The sequence below is a fragment of the Dromaius novaehollandiae genome, chromosome 3, assembly GCF_036370855.1.
Source record: "Dromaius novaehollandiae isolate bDroNov1 chromosome 3, bDroNov1.hap1, whole genome shotgun sequence".
In the NCBI taxonomy this organism is placed as follows: domain Eukaryota; kingdom Metazoa; phylum Chordata; class Aves; order Casuariiformes; family Dromaiidae; genus Dromaius; species Dromaius novaehollandiae.
The window spans coordinates 52,320,020-52,333,526 of NC_088100.1; the positions used below are offsets into that span (position 1 = coordinate 52,320,020).

Genomic DNA, 13,507 nt, shown 5'->3' on the forward strand with positions numbered 1-13,507 from the left:
ACTTGATAACAGTGGGCTTTAATCTAGCAAAAGTGGAAAACTCAGTGGAAGTGAAAACTAATCCAATCCAAACTGGAAATGGGCAATTTTGTTTTGCTTTTTCAGCAGTGATCAGTTATGGGCAATTAACTAGTGAAACCCTTTACACCACAGGCTGTGAGGCACTGCTCTTCTCTGCAAAGTTAGAAATATAGCCATTCTTGATTTAAAAACGATGCATGCCCATTCAGCCTCAATTATAAGGCATGAACCAGGAGTTCCCTCACGTAAGATCCACTGTCTGCATGATATGGGTGGTCAGATGAGTGATCACAGCATCTGACAGTGTTCTGCATTCCCATTAAAAAACACCCACTCCTCTCCTGGGGTAGTAGCAATCCTGACACCCTTCCTGCTCATGGCATACAAGAGGCCTTTAGGGGAAATGGCCTTCTGGGGCTGAGGTGCCATGTAAGTACCGATGACAGTCAGCTGTCCATCTTTTAAAGAATCTGAAGGCAGTGGTCTCTGAATTCCCAGCACTTGGCTCCACACAAAAAACTCACTGTGCAAAGCTCCTGATACTGGGATGCCAAGGAAACAGCCTTCAGGAGCTGGAAGGGGGTTATTACAGCCCTGTCTACGAGAGAGTATATGCCCCTCCTTTTTTTCAGCAATTCACTTTATCTGCTGTCTGCTACTTACATTCATGTCCCAGGATCCCAAAGCCACAAAAGGTGACCTAAAAGAATTAGGCTGACAGAAGGAGTCCTCCCTACCTTATAGATATTTTCACTCCCAACCTCACCCTTTTAGGATGAACTTAGGAACTAACTGCCTTGTTGAGGAAAACAAGTTAGCGTCTTTAAATGGGATAAGTGGATGTGAGTACTGTTCCAGCAGGCACCTCCCAGATCACACAGGATATTCACATTTCTTCTCCTTTCCCTTCACCCTGCTGAGGGAACTGGATGCTGCCAAGAAAGCTCTTGGCTCTGCATCCCAAGGCTGGATTCTGGCAGGTGGGTTGCGAAGGACTGTGCTCAGCGCAGGGCCTCGGCTACTGAATTTCCTTCATCCTGCAGCCTGCCAATATTTAAGTTTAGTGGTTTTCAAGGACACAGTACAAGCTTTTGTCCACACTGTCCGTCTTAACCTGGGCCTTTGGCCAGAAAGTATTAATCTCATCAATGTGCAGGAGTGGCAAAGGGGACTGGGGACTGTTTGATCTGTGCCAGTTGCTGGCATCAGCTCATTTTAAGCTTCTGGAATGAATTCACTTATGACTGAATGCTGCAATGTAAATTCTGCAAATAAAACAGATAAAATAATCTCAATTAGTTGAGCTCAGTGTTGGTTCACATATGCCACTCCAGAGATTTAAAAGGCATTATTTCATACAAACATTTCATTATATTTAATTAATCATGATTCGACAGATATAGTTTTCTTTTCAACAGGTGGGAAAAAAAAGTGTATTTGGCACTTTCAGTCACTTTCACTATGTGATACCTGCTAAAATACAGCATAGACCAGTACAATCAAAAGCAGCATCCCATCATAGGCAAACTGAGCGTAATATAAAACTGCAGAGGGAACTAAAGTGATAAAGCTTGTGAAAATTTTAGGGAGGAAAAAAGTCTGTCCAAGTGTTATTGATGTGTGTGTGTGTATATATATGTATGTATATGCATATATATACACACATACACACGCATACATTCATCAACACACACCACCAACAAATGGTCTCTGCTACACCTGGCATTCCTATCAACAGATCTTGAGACTCAAAAGTGTATGACTGGCAACTCTATTTACTAAAAGAACAAAACTTTTGTAAAAAGCTTATCAAGGGCAAAGCTTCAGAGCTACTAACAGAAGATGAATCAGAATGTAATAAAGTACAGTTTTAACTGTGCATTTTTATATCTTAGTATCTTTTGTCCTCCTGGATGCATTTTTCTCCCCCATTCTCTGGCACAACCAGCTACATCCTACGGCATTAGGGTGTCCTGCTTAGCAGGTGTGCAGTTGTGGTTTTTACCCCTTCTAAAAGCTTTGCTTATGTCAAAAGATGCACTAGTTTTCACTCATCCAGAGATCATATAGGCTAGAACTCACAAATTTATTTCAAAAGACGAAGCAATTATGGTAATCTTCCTAAACATAAATATATAGAAACAACATAGAAGCAAATAAATTTGAAATATGGATTAAAAAAACCCTTTTTGAAATATTAAGAAATGAGCCAGAAGTTAAGCTTGTCCTTTTACTCCAGATATAGAGAAAGAATTAAATAGGAGTATGTGAGACTAACCATCTGCCTTTGTAATTCACCCAGACCAGACTCAGAAATGCTATGGAAGTTAATGCAATGAACCCCAGAAGTGTCACTTTTGCAAATCTCAAGAGGCACCATTAACCTGAGGCTTGCTGCAGTTTCTGCCCCAATTCCAGTTTAATGTATTCCAGTTTGACCCTGAAGCGACAGTGCTGCTGGAGAACATGCTAAGAAACAAATGCAGGCAATTGTTTTGACATAATTCTTTTGGACGCAGGCAGATCGAATGTGCTGATGTAGACAGAGGCTAGAAAAGGGTTTTACCAAATCTCCATTCCTCACTGAAGAAAACAATAAGAGAAAATAGAGTACAAACTAAAACCTGGCCAAACACATACCTCTCAGCAGTAAAACCAATAAATGTTGTCTAAGAAAGGGAAAACTAAGAGAAACACTTCAACAGCATCATTTGGATATATACACAGTATTTGATTTATAGCTTAGACTTACATATGACATATATATATATATATATATATATATATATAAAATTGGTTCTTTCTTTATAACACACATGAAACATCTGTTTCATCTAGGACATTAATCTCAAACCTCAGGAAGAGCATAATTCAGACCTTTATGGCTAGAGTAAATTCAAAAGAGTTACTAATACAGTTCCCTCACCTTAAAGCAAACCCTGTCTCTCATTCTTCTAAAAAATAAGGGACTGTACAGATCTGCTTTCAAGCCAATGAAATGTTCCTGTCTTGCCACTGGTTTAAATAACCAAGCTTTAGAGACCTTGAGGCCAACTCAGGGAACATCAAGGCAACTTTTTATTCTTCTGCACGGGGACTGCAAGAAGAGAAGCTGGGAATATTTTCCAAGGGAAAGGTGAATTCTGGTAGGAAACCAAATCAAGGAAGCCATGAGGACTACCTTCAGAACAAAAGAGTAAACTAAAAATTTTCTTCTCTAATTGGTCACAGTTGCTCCTGAAATAACTTCTCTATAAAAGGAGAAGAGAAAAAACACAGAACAATGGCACAGTTTTTCAGAACTCATGGGTGACCTTACGAAGGCTGAAAATGGCTGGTCTGTCAACTTTACACAAGGAATGCAAACAGACAAATCCCAAACCAAAAATCCTGATTCCCTCCTCCCTCTTTTACTTCCTTTCCTAAGAAAGGCCTCCTCCTGTCCTGGAGGAATGTTCTCCCTTTCCCATCAGTTCATGCAGACAGATTGTCTGTAATGGTATCACGCAAAAGCCAGATGAGATCCCCAAAGCTTCCCCCTTCTGTGTACCTAGAGTGCTTCCAAGGAGAGACAGCCCTGTGAAGAAACTTATTCTCACTTCCATTTACTGCGACTACTTGTGTGGGTCACTCTACCACAATAAAAGTCTGCATCTGCTATCTGACCACGATAGAGAGACAGACAGACATTACTATTTTCAGTGTCTGTAAGGAGCAGGGTCTCTCAGAGATGAGTGACCATGTGTTACAGCTACTGAAACTACTTGATCCAGAATATCAAACCACCCCTGCAAAAGGCAAAATAGTCTTTTAGCCTTCATCATCTCCCACCCTTTACCTGACCTACCTGACCCAAAATGTGGCCACAAAGTGTGGTTCACAGTTTGGCTGATCATCAAACTGGTAGAGGCTGCATGGCCTTTTAAGCTATGCTGGGACCTGGGTAAGTGTGTCGATGTTCAGGGAATTAGGGTCTTATAACAAGAAGCCATCACAAATTATCCAACATTTCAGTCACTGCAGTGTCTGGTATCCTGCTCCTTGTATCATTCTAGAAGATAACTTTAGAACTGCTGTTCTAGAGATTCAGAAGACAAAGGCTGATCAAGAATAAGACTTAGCATCCTAAGAAATTCCCTGAATTTCTCATGCTGTCTTACTATATTTTTAAAGCATTTTTTCTAATATCTTAGCATCTCTGAAGAAGCATGGTTGAAACATTGTTCTAACACTAGGAATGAGAAGAGGGCTTTAACCAAATCAAAAGTTTACTAGTACTGAACTGGGTTCCAACCTATATGGTTGCTATCACAGTATAGTGACAGTGCAGTTAGCACAGCCAGGACTTAATGGTGCTCTAAAACAACTTGTGGAATGGGGTTACTCATCAGTATTAGATAGATAAATAAAGCATCTACAATATAGGATTAAAGCAAATGAAATAAAGAGGATAAGATATCCACCTGATTTTGGCTAGATATGATGATATAAATCAAAAAGCAAGAACTGAGTGCACCCATATCATTACACTGCCATTTATATGAAGAGTCAAGGTTCATCATTTTTTCCACTACTGCAAAGCTACAATTGTTATGACAATTACAGCAGATATTAGGTAGTTTATGCTCACTATTTTTTCTGAGCAGGATGAGCACCTGAGATCTGACTGTCTGCATGCTTTGAACACTTCCCCCTAAACACACTAGTCTAATATGACTTCCAGTTTTCAGTGATAGCAGGTTATCAGTCGTTTGGCAACTGCAGGCTGCTACAATATTTTTACAACAGGAAATGTTTATTCCATATGTAAGAAGACCACGCTTACAAGAAATAACGCAGGAAAGGAAAGTGATCTAATTTCTATTCTACTTCCTTCCTTCTGCAGTGTGCTGCATTGAGATGTTTGTTCCAAAACACAGATACTAGTTCAAGGCCAAGATTCAATTTATCCTGATTCTACAAAACAAGCCTGCAGCTAAACTGCAATCCGAACATCTCAAACTACTGTACTGCATTCGCATTTGTTTAAGTGATTCAGGTAAGTGGGCTTAAAATTCTTCTTTTCAAGGCTATTGAGCCTTTCATATCCATACATGTTACTTTTGATGTCAAAGCTATGGTTTTTAAATTCCTATGAATTAAGAATATTTCCTGAATGTGCAAACCGTATCAATTTCAGAAGCAGAAAGCATCAATTCTGGAGAGTTTTGCTATGGCCCAGAACCTCAGCATTCCAGATAGTAAGAAAATGTGTGTCATGCTGCATCTATGGAGAACAGCGTAAAACCCGCCTGAAGCATTGTACCCACTCATGGATGCTACCCAACTAGCACTGCTGAAAAAAGAAACATGACTGACTGTTACACTTCACTTCTTTGTTTTTGCAAAACTAGTTTTTAATTTAGGAAGTCTGAGGTAGCTTTTAAAAAGGTAACTTTCAAGTATTCTCTTAACCCATTTATTATCGGGACAGTCGATGCACATAAACAATAAATGGCTACATCCAACTGTCTCCTGTCTGCAAGATAAAAGTTGGCAAGAGACTCTATGTTGTTTCTGGGCCAAATATACATCATGCAGAGGGGTGAATTTCAGGAGTCTGAGCAGCAGCGGATTTGCAAGCTGATGGATCAATGCTGACTGCCAATTAGCAAGTTCATGAAAAGGGATGGACAGAAGGGTCAGGAAAGGACAAAGTTTTGAACCTGATTGCATAGATGTAGAAATTATATCCAGAATTCATTTGCTCTCCATCTTCTATGCTCTTTGAAACCACTGAAACCCTCCCCACTGTACCCTGTATTTTTGGAGAGCTGGCAGCCCTAAGTCTTTTGTATTTGAGCATTAGAGAGGTAAAGGAGTTCAAAATATAAATAAAATCATGGATACTTACAAAAATGTTTATCTTGTGTACGATACGAGTAGTGAACTCTTTTGGCTAAGCAATATTGTCCCTGAAATTCAGATTTCTCTAAGGATGTGCCGGAGCTTCTGCTTTTTGTTTGCATTCAAGCAAGCTAACATGAAGCACTTAAAGCATCTTCAATGTAGGTTTTTTTGAGCGTGAAAAATGACGCTACATGTTTCCTTTTGTATCTATTCTTCAGAACAGCTTTTCAGATGCCAGGAGCATAAATGTAAGTGAAAGAGAACAGTCCCAACTTTCTCAGCTTCCCAGCACTATATTTTGCATGTCGGTGCTTTTGTTTTCTTGCAAGTTCAGCATTGGTTTAATCGCATCACCCTGGATTCCCCCTCCCCCCGACAAAGTGATACATATTAGTACATCTGTTTTCTCTGCAAAGTCTTTTTGCATTCTTTGCAGGGCACAGGAAGGATGTGGGCTCCTTTTCACATTCAAATGAGGCAAATTAGCCTTTGCCTGGTTCCTACAGTATAATGCTTATTTTACATTTAAGCGTGAGAAAAGAGGAGGAAATAAAAAACAACGCACTAGGTCGGTTACACGTCTCATCTTGGTACAAACCCCACTCAGCCTTCTTTCTCAAACTGCTTTCTACAGGACATAATTTCAGGATGGAGTTCGAAAGTTTAATTATGTGAAATGACGGAATATTTTGCACAGAGAAATAGCAGTCACTGATACATTACACATGAAAAAAGGCTAGAACGCCAATGTGAATCATCAGGACACAAGCAATCCAGGAGACACTTGGAGTGCATTGCTGATGACTTCCTAACATGGGTGACTGAGGAGCTGAGGAGGGGAGATACACTGCTGGACCTCATCCTTGCAAACAAGGAAGAACTGGTCAGAGATGTAAAGGCTAGGGCAGCCTTGGCTACAGTGACCATGAGATGGTGGAGTTCAGGATCCTGAGAGGAAGGGAACAAGGCAAATAGCAGAATCACAACCCTGGACTTCACGAGAGCAGACTTTGGCCTGTTCAGGGACCTGCTCAGAAGAATCCCATGGGATATGACCCTAGAGAGAAGAGGGGTGCAAGAGAGCTGGTTGATTTTCAAGGATCACCTCCTCCAAGCTCAAGAATGGCCCATCCTGACATGCAGGAAGTCAAGCAAAGGTGGCAGGAGGCCCACAAGGACAAACATGGAGCTCCTGACTAAACTCATACATAAAAAGGAAGCGTTCAAGAGGTGGAAACAGGGTCAGGTGACCCAGGAGGAATATAGAGACATGGCCTGAGCGTGCAGAGATGGGATTAGGAAAGCCAAAGCCCATGTGGAATTAAAGCTGGTGAGGGATGTGAAGGGCAGAAAAAAGGGCTTCCACAGGTATGTCAGCAGCAAAAGGAAGACCAGGGAAAATGTGGGCCAGCTGCTGAACAAAGCAGGGGATCTGGTGACAAAGGACACAAAAAAGGCAGAGGTACTCAATGTCTTCTTTGCCTTGCTCTTTACTGGTAAGACTGAACTTCAGGAATCCCAGACCCCTGAAACCAGCAGGAAAGTCTGGAACAAGGAAGACTTTCCCTTGGTGAAAGAGGATCAGGTCAGGGAACATTTAAATGAACTGGACATACACTGCTCTGTGGGCCCTGATGGGATGCACCTGTGAATGCTGAGGGAGCTGGCCTGTATCATTGCAAGGCCACCCTCGATTATTTAGCCTTGAGAAGAGAAGGCTCGGGGAGATCTGATCAATGTGTATATATACCTGATGAGAGGCAGTAAAGAAGATGAAGAAGAAGCAAGACACCTCTGTGGTGCCCAGGGACAGGGCAAGAGGCAACATACACAAACTGATAGACAGGAAATTCCATTTAAACACACAAAACCCCACTTTTTTACTGTATGGGTGTCACACACCGGAACAGGTTGACTTGAAAGGTTTTAGGGTCTCCATCCCTGGAGTATTCAAAACCCAGCTGGATATGGTCCTGGGCAACCTGCTCTAGTTGACCCTGCAGGGGGGTTGGACCAGACGATCCCCAGAGGTCCTTTCTAACCTAAGCGGTTTCGTGACTCTGTCAGGTCATACTTACACCTGCTGCACTTGTTAACCTCCTCCTCCCCCTCCTTTTAGAAACTACAGACAAATGCAGCAAGCCAGTTAACATAAACAAAAGCATGATACACATTTTGCAGGCTAATGGCATGATTCAAATCCCTGCTACTTTAGAACCTGTGTTCTAATCCAAGTGTTCTAATCCAAGTGATAAAACCAAGAGATGAAATGCAAGAAAAAGCAAATAACTGCTTGGTAAACTGAGGCTTACCACAAGCAGTTAGTGCTAGGTGAAAATTCAGCACACACTATTTATGCTGCAGCAGCTTCTTGCACGTTTAATGCACACTGTGCATGTGGTAACACACACCATATACAGGAACTTGGTAAGGAGGAGTCAGGGTGCTGTAACTTTGCACCCTTCTTTTCTGATGGCAACCTCCTGGTGCAAACAAGCCCTTAGTTCTGTTGACAGCCACATTCCAGCTTTGACAGCTTTTACAGATGGAGCTGGAAGAGGTTTTGGCACATTTACAAATGTGTCAAAGTGCCTTCCCAAGCCCAGTTGCTGTCATCATCTAAGGTTCTGCGATGCACCAATCTTGCAGCAGCTGGTGGCCTGCATGCTTGGTCTGGGGACATGTAAGATCCATGTCTCAAGTCCCTGTTCTGGCTGCAAAACTGCCCCTGGAAATAAGTTATTTGCAGTTTCTTCTTGTTTCTTTCCCTTTTCTGTCCCGAGTCACCACAGGCCTGGGTGAGCATAGCCTTGTGGGAGCCTCATAGCCTGCTTGCTGCTCTGGTTGAAAGAGGGAGGCTACTGAGGACCAGGTAGAGTTTCTACTCTCTCAAAGCTCACAGTGATTTTCCAGACACCTGGCTGCCCAAAACACACAGTGCCTTCTATTGTTCTCACCCATCTCTCTCCACTCCAGCCAAAGGTATTCAAATGGATTAGTTTTGTGGTCTATAACAGCACAGCCAAGCTATTTTGTGTATCAACCTGAATTCCACTTTTCCTTCTAGCTCTGTCCTTAAAACAGCAGTGTAAAGCTCCACCTTGGAGACCCAGAATAAAGATGATCCAATCTGGATTTAGATCCAGACATCTCCCAAAGCCTGAGATCATGCCATGTCAGGTTCTGGCTGTTCTGAAGCTGTAGGAGCAATGAAGCCCCTAGATTAGAGCCAGATGTCTTTAATGCTGATTAACTTTAAGTGATGTTTCAAAGGGGAACATGAAGGGGCCTGAACAGCCAGGTTAGGGAGCAATTCAGGAAGTCCTTGAAAATAATGTGAGTGACCATGTATTTTAGGCATTCAAAGAGCAGTCAGTTTCTTCCTACTGAGGCATTCATAGCACTTTTAATCCATGGTTTCCACTGTAGCCTGCTAAAAGAATGGGCTTGAAGATGGCACAGAGTTTCAAGAGCTCTGAGTACTAAACAAGGAGGTGAATTCATTGCAAGATTTATTATTCCTGTCACATGCCCTTTCTGAAGATGCTGGGAGGGTGTAGGAGAGAGAAGAGAGAATTAGTTATCAATCACCACTTGCCAAGAGTAGATTAAGCACTCAAGAGTTATATATTCATGTATAAATTACTCATGGGTGTTTCATTTATTCCTCCTGTTCTATAACCCTTGTGCACAGTCATAACCCACATGCAGTGGACATTTACTGCTGCTCTATGCATCACTGGCCTACTGCAAGAATAACTAGTAGGCAGATCGTGATTAAGGTAGTTGGCAGGGCTGGAAAGCAGTAAACAATTTTGGAATTTTTCCCTTTAATCATGAGATTTCATTTGGACTCTCTTTCCCAGACCTCAAAGCATGACTGACTTCTGGGAGCAGAACAGAGAACAGGAATGGGGCTGATATTCAGCAATGTGATAAAAATCACTATCTCACATAGACAACTGAAAAAAGAATTCAAAAAGCTGCTGTGCCAAGAACTTGAGAGCAAAACCTGAAATTAAAGCCAACCCACACCTTCACATCATAGGTTCATAGACAAAGTTCTTTCATTTTCTCCTCAGCCCTCTCTTCTCTACTAATTCTACCTGCAACTAAAATGTCAATCACCACTGAGCACATCCTCACACCAAAATGCACAGTACTCTGAAAGAGCCACTAAGTATTTCAATAACAAAAACACAAGCACTGCCACATTACAAGTGGAGTCACCTCATCTTTTTTTTTTTTTTTTTTTCTTTAAGGCTAGTTAGTAAAAGACCATTAAGCAAAAGGATTATAGAGATGGGATAGGAAAACAGGATAAAGGGAGATTTTATGGATCTGGTGCAATCTAGGACACCAAGTAGCAGGTAGGTGAGCCAAAGCAGCTCTGATGGAAAGGGAAAAGGGGGCAACAGAAGACTCAAAGTACTAGCAGCTTGCACACTTAATGTAAGAGTGTCAGCTGGCAGCTACATGTTACTGGTTGCGTGTGGGCTGTGAATATAACAGAAGAGATGAGCCTTTAGGGGAGGAGCTGTCTGATAAATCATTAATGAATAAAAATATGAAGTAATCTGTCTGCCTAGGAAGCAGGATCGTCTAATAATGAGAGTGGTGGACTAGCAAGCCAGAGATCAGGTTTCTATCCTCATCCACTCAGCACATCAGCTCCTTTTTCTGTGCTTAAGACAATATCCCTGTCTCCTTATATTGCCTTATACGAAAGGCTACTTTCTTAAAATCAACACAGTAAAACCATGATATAAATGAAGGCATGATAATAAAATTTGCAGTATCATTTGTAAAAACTGCATCCCTTGCTCCTCTTTTCTCACAGATTGCATACAAAGACAATATCCCTTCTCACAGAGAGCTTTCACTAAAGCCCTGGGGTTCTCAAAGCCATAACAAAACCCAGTATGACCTTTTACTAGCACCAGTGGCGTTTAATTTTAAATCAATTAACTACATACACAATGCTAATTATCTTTTTTATTTTTTTTAACGCAAACTACTGGTTGGAAATGCAAGGGTATGTCTGTGTGCAGACAGGGACACTCCACTTTCTCTGTGCTCTCTGAAATGAAGAGAAAAAACTCAAGAAATGATTTTGAAAGGTACATTTGTGTTTATAGCTATAGCTGCAGGGGGACCAGACACATTCAGTCAGAAAATGATGAGGTTGTCAGGGGGAGGGTCAAGAGGTTAGCACGGTTTATTTTGCACTAAGGTGTAGCAGGATGTTTCATGCAGCACAAAATCAATATTGACCCCACATGAAAAAGTAATCGTCAACTTTGTACAAATCTCAGGTTTATTTGGAAAGATCCTCACAAAGGTAAGTAATTCTGGATTTGTATGAAATCTTTAACTGTTTTCTCTTTCCTCTTTCTTAAAAACCCTGAGCATTCAGGGATTAAAAGAGTTTTAAAAGAAATGTCTAAAAAAGAGATGGCACATATCAGCATGAATCCATCTAGTGTTGGAGCACTTCTGTGATAAGAGATAGAAATGCTTTAGCATTCAGTGTACTTAAACTATGATTTTCCAGAGCAAAGGATGTGTAGATTGCAGTGGAAACCATAAATAAAAGATAAATACGTTCACAATTGAACCTATGTATATAGAAACTTAACCAAGCACCTAAGCAGATCTGTGGAGTTTAACTGCATACCTATTTGCAGAACTAAAGTCCATTTTAATTACCCTGCCAAACCCCACTGAGCCACAACAAGGTTATTACCATCTACCAGAGGACCTGCTCAGGCAATTTTACAAGGAAATGGACTGTACCTAACCTAATTGCTAAGAAGGATCTGAAATTATGTTAGCCCTGGAATGACCAACGTAGAAGCAGGAAGCTCCAAAAGGCTGAAGAAGCGTCACGAGGCTGTTCCTGTAAATCACAGCAGCAAGTTGAAGAGCAGCTTTCTGGAGAGATTCCAAATCATAATCAGATACATTACGTTGTTCCATCGAGAACAAGCATACTGCAGGTGAGATGACTTAAAGGGGAAAAAAGTATGATTTCTCACATACATAAGGCTTCTACTAGATACTGAATGTATCTACATAATAAGTGGGGGTTTTAAATTATTCACTGATGAAGTCATACACATTTAAATAATCTGTAGCACCAGTCTCTGCTACTTGCAAGCCACATCTGACACTTTAAAAGCCCTTGGAAAAGACTTAAATAGACTGCATTAGTAAATGCTGTTTTTCAAACTATTTTTTAAACGTAAGGTGTGCAACATCTATAAAATTTAACAAATGGATTGTGATGACTCAGGTATTTCCAGATCCTTGCAGAAAAGCTGCATGCAACATCACCAGGATTTCCTTCTGTAAATTAAAGAAAGTTTAACTGGAGACTGCTGGACTATTCTGGGCAACAGTCGAGCTTATTAAGACAGTAACTGGACAGCAGTAGCTGCTGAATAACCAAAGTAGTACATCTGATGAGCCATTTACTAGTTTACCTTTTGTCAAACTGACCGAGAACGGATTTCTGTCAGCACCGTCACCAACAGCTATTGCAACACGTTGTGGGAAGTGCCCCACAATGCCTGCACAATGCAGTGTCCTCACTGCCTGCTCTTTCGCTCATGTGTTCTGGGTTTAAAAAAAAAAAAAAAACAAACAAAAAACGTTGCTCCCTTCACACTCCACTGACATAGATTAGCCTAGGACAGATGACCTGGATTCAGATTGGTTAAACACAAGAAATGGAAAGAGATGAGCACACAAAGCAAGCTCCAAAGGGATTTATCTCAGACTTTAAGAAATTTCCAGTGCTTCAGCCAACTCAGACTTACAGAGCGTTTGCTGCTATCCTGTCCAACATCATTAGAGAACTGTCGATCAAAGAACAGATTTCTACCAATGCTGGCTACCAACCTGAAGAAACTATACGACTAATTCATCAGCTGTGCCTAGGGCATGGCATCCTCCTCCACCACTGAACAGAAATGATTTTTTTTTTAAAGGAGGAAAGTTCTTGTCTGTGTGACAAGGAGAAGCTTCTCCAACCCAGAAGAGCCTAAAACTACATCACAACACTCCTGGAATTTATCGGGATGTATGAGAGAGAAAAGAAAAAGACGACATCAAGACATTGACTATGTTCATGGACATCCTCCAAAAGAAGATAAATATTCAGGGGTGGGAGGGAATCATTAGAATTGCTGGTTATAGTGGAAGCAAAATAGCAGTGATAACCTGACATAGAAATTCTCTACACTGCAACCACTTCTAAAGCTCCTGCTGAAGCAGGATGGTGGCCTGGAATGGTGCTGGCCTCTCATAGCATTTATGAAGAGTTCTCTTAGGGAAGAGATAGTGGCTAAAAGTCACAGCTAAAAATTATTTAATTATAGATTCAACTGGGCAAATATTTAATATGGTAATAGAAATCGCTGTGCTTTGAGAAGTCCCCTGCAGTGCTCATGACTTTCAAGGGTAGTAATGAAAGATATGCCTCAAAGGGAAAATATATCTTTCTTTTCATTTCTGGAAACTTAAAGGTGCTGTAAAAGGGTTAACAGGTCTCTGTTTCCCCAGAACTTAAAACTTAATTCTCACCTACATTCAC

The 13,507-nt window shown here is 41.1% G+C and overlaps 1 protein-coding gene across 7 annotated transcripts in view; it reads right to left on the reverse strand.

The window, feature by feature from the left end:
- FYN (FYN proto-oncogene, Src family tyrosine kinase) overlaps positions 1–13,507 on the reverse strand; it is a 139,029-nt gene that overhangs the window by 54,053 nt on the left and 71,469 nt on the right. The window contains exon 1 of one of the 7 annotated variants that reach the window (XM_026119918.2): positions 5,915–5,933. The exons of the other annotated variants lie outside the window; for them this stretch is intronic. The gene's annotated coding sequence lies outside the window, so the exon portion shown is untranslated. Of the gene's footprint in view, positions 1–5,914; positions 5,934–13,507 lie in introns of those variants that run through there. 7 annotated transcript variants of the gene reach the window in all.